This window comes from Pinus tabuliformis, chromosome Q, assembly GCF_031772625.1.
Source record: "Pinus tabuliformis cultivar Carrire ecotype Pingquan chromosome Q, CPIR1, whole genome shotgun sequence".
NCBI classification, from domain to species: domain Eukaryota; kingdom Viridiplantae; phylum Streptophyta; class Pinopsida; order Pinales; family Pinaceae; genus Pinus; species Pinus tabuliformis.
In genome coordinates this window covers 1057882862-1057889346 of record NC_142296.1, presented here as the reverse complement: position 1 = coordinate 1057889346, position 6485 = coordinate 1057882862, and positions in this window count along the sequence as shown.

The following is a 6485-nucleotide window of genomic DNA, read 5'->3' as shown; positions in this document are numbered from 1 at the left end:
TGATTCAAGTGTTGTCCTTGATGGCAACTCACTCAGAGGATGGTACAGGTGCTCAGAGGTTGGTACAGGTGATGGCAACTTAATCAGAAGACAGATCTTAGTACAGCATGCCAAGGAAGTTCATATACGCATGTTCGTTAAGCCCAAGTCGCGTGTACACGCAAGTTGGTTTTAGAAAAAGCGCGTGTATGTGGAAAAGTATCTTTGGTCCATGGTGGTTAGTCCTTGGAAGTTGTGCCTATGATTTCGGACCATTGTGTCTCGACGGGCGTGTCGATCCCTAGTTTTGAAGTTGATGGTATTGTGTTACTATGGTTTTGGCTCTTGGTATTGAGCTAGGCCTAAGACTATATAAGGAGAAGAAGATCATTAGGCAAAATCATCTTTCGACAAGGCTTGAATATCTAAGAGAGAAAGAGATCTGATATGCAGGTTCTGGGTTGCTTGATCTAAGCCAAGGAGAGATCACATCGGTTGATGGAAGACTAGATCTAAGGATAGATCGGGATCTAATGGTTTGAAATGCACTATCATGATATGGTTGATTATGCGTATTTCTAGATCTGCATATTGTCGCAATGTTACGTTCTGGGTCTAACTAATGTCTGGTACAACTGCGAATTGAGAAAGTTTATTTTTAGATCTGTACGCAGGTTGGCTTCGGTAAAAGCGCGTGTATACGCGGGTTTTGCTCATTGAAGTAGCGTATATCTTTTGAAGCTTGATTTTGGGTTTACAGTGGGGTCTGACTGTTATTGCAGAGTTCTGTAGTCTGCTCTGTGTTCTGGTAACTGGTGATTGACAGGGTTCAGTGGTTCAGTGATTCAAAGTTTGGTTGTTTTATGCTTCAATGATCTGTTGTGGAAATTGAATGAATTGTGGTCTTCAGATTGTAATGTTGTGCTTCAGGAATATCCAAGTCTGAAAATGTATGAAAAGTGATACCTGAAAGAAGGAAGATTGTAGGTCAGCACCTACGTACTAGTATTTTGGCTAGTACAAGAGCAAAGGGGGTTGGAGCTCCCTTCCAAGGAAGTTTGGAGAATGAGAGAAGGTTGTAGCCTTCTGCAGGTTGTAGCCTGCGTACTGGTATAAGGTTGCACCAGTACAAAAGATTGTAAACTGAAGTTTCATATTAAAGAAAGATAGAGACAACTTGCAGCAGGTGGTTTTCACCCACGTTGGGTTTCCACCTTATATCTTGGTGTTCATGTGTGTGGCTTTTTATCTGTTCTGTTATACTGCACATGTTTACTGTTAATGTGGTGAATAATGTCCTGATGCACTTAATTGAAGAATAAGCTAACTAAATTGTGAGTTTTCTTCTTATACGCTGTTTTACTTCGTCACAGTAGCGTGTACACGCTGTTTCACTTAACTGAAGTAGCGTATATGTTTCTGAGCATTTAAAAAGTTTGATTAATCTGATAATACTGATTCACCCCCCCTCTCAGTATTATTTCCAACACCTCGCACCCTTAAGCTTGCCCCTAGAAATCACATCTTTAAAAGCTATCCTTAAACCTTCAACTATCAGGATAAAAAGAAATGGGGATAAAGGGTTTCCCTTCCAAAGACCCCTATTTGGATTAAAAGTGATTGATGGTGAACCATTAATCAATATAGAGAAAAACGTAGATGAATCGAGAGATCTAATCCAGGAAATCCATTGCCATGAGAAACCGTAAGCATCTCAAACTACTAGAGGAAATCCCAATTCAACCCATCATATGCCTTTGAGAAATTGAGTTTTAACATCATACTTGGATACATATTACATCTTAGAGAGTGTACAACCTTCTACACTGTAACTATTACATCATAGATCCATTTCCCTTACACAAAACTAATATGTTCAGCGTTGATTAGTTGATTCACTATAAAAAGTGAAATAATTTTATAAATTAAATTACACAATGATATTGATCCTAATCCATTAGGATATTTAGTCTTACCCGCCTTAGGAATAAAAGCTAAAAATGTAGCATTCAACACTTTTCATATTTCCTGGATTCGTCCACCACTTCATAAGCCTCCTCACCCAAGAAGCTCTGAAATGCCTTGAAAAATTCCAAAGTCAAACCATTTGGACATGGGGCTTTGGGTTTCTGCATTTTCGTCTTCGATCTCTTCATGAAGAAACTTATTTTACCCATCCTTACCTTTTAGGGAGAAGATTAAGTTATGATTCTTGTTGTTCCTTAAGAAACCAATTTCTTGGCTGAAGGAAATTATGCTTAAGACATTAATAAATATTATTTACTGTCACTTATTTGTCACTTAGATATATGTTGTGTCTTTAAATGAAGGATCTGGAAACTTGGTCTTTAATCCTTAGTACATGTATGACCAGAACATCTCAGAATGCCATTTGTTGCTAGATATAAATGATGAGTGAAGAAAGCTTGAAGGAAACGTTAAAGATAGTATGTTGATCTTTCATAGAGATTACTATCCATCACTTAGAAGAATTATGGAAATGAGAAATGAATCATAGACAATATGCTACTTAACACATAAACTACTATCTGTGACTCTGGGAGAAGTTAAATATAATATGTTGGTCTTTCATAGAAACTATTATATATAACATAGAAAATAAGGTGGGAAGTTTAAGTATAGGAGCACTCTTTTAAGGGATTTTAACTTTATCTACATAAGAAAATGAAGACCTATAGCTTCATTACTATACTTGAAAGAAGAAAACATAACATGACACATAACAGAGAAGGTTACAAAATTATACACAACAACTCATGGGAACTCCTGATTCTTTCATTAATCAATGATGATATCAAGAATACAATGGCCTAGTCTGGGTTCTACAAAATTCGAACAAACAACCCTTTCTCTGTAAATTTTCCTCTTTTTATACATTGTGAAATAGTTGTTTATCTCTGAAACTGTCAAACTGCTATAACTGTTTCTCTAACTATCTTAAGTAATAATTATTACAAACTATTACCCAAAGGGTAAAGACATCTCAAAGAACATAAAATAACAGAAAATAACTGAACGAAGAAGATGACAATGACTGTTGGCTTTCGGCTCTATTAATCAGCTCTTGAGTTCCTCTGTGGATGATTTAAATACACTTAATCCATTTAAACCATAATTAACTGCATTAAGCTTTTACTTGTGCATAGACTGGGGCTTAGGTATATATCATATGCTCTTATATTGGCCAATCACAAAGAAAACATGCCTAACTGCTTTTTCTTGAGATTCGGCTTTAATGCTGATTTTTCCTTTTACATAGAAAAATTAACACAAAGAACACAAAGCATAAATGAAAAAGAATTAACCTAGTTTAATAACTTCATTGGATCCATCTATTCATCATTGCATTAACTTCCCATTGCAAATCATAATCAACCCATTTTATTGTAGATCAATCCAATCCTTAATAGACTATGGCATGACGGACGCCACGAAAGTTATAAAACATAATATATATCATATCAGGTCTGAAACCCATCGCAAATCACAATCGGCGATATGGAGGACCCACTGGAAATATAAAACATGGCATATATCATATCGGGTCTGGAATCCCAATTGCAAATCACAATCAACACTATGAGCCAACACATATACATAAGGTGCTTTACAGACTCGCCGAACTTTATAAAACACAATAAATATGTTTTTGGGTTTGGCCCGCAATAAAAAATCGCAATCGTCATTGCCATATACACATATATAAAGTGTTATGCGATGATTGTGGACCCACCGGGGCTTTTAAATATAATGTATATATTTCAGGTCCAGTTTATAACTTGTTCCACGCTTATTTTTGTTATAATCCTTTATAATGGAAATACATATAAAATGTGTAACCATACCTTTTTCTATGTTTTCAAAGCCTTTTCATAGTTTTCAAGATATGCCTTTATCACAATCGGCGATCGATGATTCCTGTGGTAACTTTATACAAATGCCCATTGTATTTTGCGATTGCAATTTAACCGCATCGCTAAAACATATATATATATATATATATATATATATATATATATATATATATATAGATATATATATATAGATATATATATATAGATATATATATATATATATATATATATATATATATATATATATATATATATATATATATATATATATATATATATATATATCGATTATGGCTTCATATAATTATTTATATTGCGATTTAACTTTATCGCATGGGCCAATTCGTTTCGTGTTTTGATTCAGATATGTCATTTATTACATTTCCCTCTTGCCTTATCCTTTTTTAAGATATTTTCAAGTGATCCTTGAATGAAAAGTGAATATTGTAAACAATAAAAATGCATGTAACAACATGTGGCTCCACCTGGGGATAGTGCTTCTGCCACAGAAACAATAAGAATAGTAGATTAGTGCCTTATCCTTTCGGCATCGAGTCATATATTGCTTCATCAAACTTAACTATGTGAAAATTATATACAGTGAACCCACACTGATATCTGCAGTGATAAAATTCTTACGCTTTGATAGCGAAGTATTGAGAATCATGGATCAGTAGCCTTAGTTGGGCATGGAGTCCAAAACAGTGAAAACCCTGAAATTTGACAACTAAAACTTGACAATATTGAAGTATGACACCTCTGCAAACCTGTTTCCAACTAGGAAAGTCACCCTTATTCATCAACTAATGATTAAATTGAAGAACTGCAACTAGAAACCAAATGCTCCACACCTGAGCTTATTTATGTACAAGTTCCTACATATGTACATGACTAACCTCAATTAGGTGAAGTCAATCTTCTAATGGTACCAAGTTAGCATTTGAGTGCATAATCTTGGACCATTCTGCCAGTGAAATTTTAAAATACAATTCATCCTGAATGAAAAATAAGCTATGAATAAAGGGAAATCACAACAAAAATTACGAGTATATCCCCAAAATGATGTGTAGACTGCTAATAAATTCTTCCATGTAATTTGCCCTAGGATCTTCAAAAGTATGAGAAAAAATATGTTCTTGATTAGCTCCAAAAAAGAAATTCTCTATGTATGAAGGTTCCTACTCAATCGAACCTTTTGTTGGGATAATATTTTCAACATAACAATCAACAACATCTTCATGAAAATGATCTATGCCACTTTCATGTCTCCAATTTTCATCTTTAAGCTGTGATTGAAAACAATTTGTAATTCTAACCTCTGCAAGAAAAATATTTTTTTTCACATAAATATATGAAATACGATCAACTTCAAATAGATTGTTTACCTCTAATCCATGGGCATCCTTGTGTTCTTCAATGCACTGATATACAATTTCTTTATTAGCTTCCTTTTTACATGAGATACCCTCTTTTTCTATGATAAATGTCTCAATATATTACTGTCCAACATATCTCACTTGCTGGCTTCTTCCTGTATGTTCAACACCCAACTGATGCACTTGAAGAGATTCATCTTGTTCCCCATTTAAACCATTTTCGTTATAGATATGAGGATCATCAAATTTAATAAAATAAGAACTCTGGGGATTTATTTGCAACTTAATTATTTCTTCCTCCTCTCGACTGTTGAGTAGAAATTCTTGATGCATGCTTGAACTTTCCTCTATCTGAATACTCTCTTGATCTACTTGGAACAGAGTCAACCCATTCTCTACTTGGGAGATTATTGAAGAAAACTATTTTATAACCCTCTCTGCATCATTTTGAGAACATGATAGTTCCTCGCTTTCAGAGACTTGCTCATAACTCTGAATGCTTGATATATTATCAACAAAATCATTAGTTTCATCAACAAGATTATCTTGAGCCTTTAAAGTTTCTTTAGCATCATAATATTCACAACAACCTTCAAAAATAAACTTGTGTGGATAATAAGTTCTACAAGAAAAATTGAATACTAAATGGAAATCTTTCAAAGATGAAATGCTTGAAAGAGGCAGAGACTTGAACCAAGCCCTAGCTTCTAGGTCTAAAGAAAATAAAAATAACTTCATCTTCACATCTTCATGAATGATGCCCTGCTGCTCCATGCATTCATGAAACTCTTGGAGATTTTGAGATGGATCTTCATATTCCTTTCTACTGAATTTTGAAAGATGCTCATTCCACACAGAAAATGCAGGAATCTCGTGAGGATAGCCAGTGATCTTAGTAAAATAAAATGGATCAAATTTATGGACTAAGAATGCAAGGAGAGCCATTAAAGCCCAAAAAAGAAAAATTCAATGTCCAGTGGAGTCGCTAATCAATGTGCTAAGTTAAAATCACAGGTGTGAATGCACAACCAACTGCTGAAACTTGTCATTCTCAAGAATCAGCTTCAAACATAATGAACCGAAGAAAAGTGTTTTTATTCTATTGCTTTGTAAGATGTTGTCTTTGTTAGAATGGAGTCACCTTTTATTGCTTTTATTTGAAATAGCCAAATATTTCCTCCTCACTGAACAACTAGAGGAAAACATGAAGAAGCAAGGGAAAAGTGTTTTTGTCTTCTCTCCCAGGAAACGACGT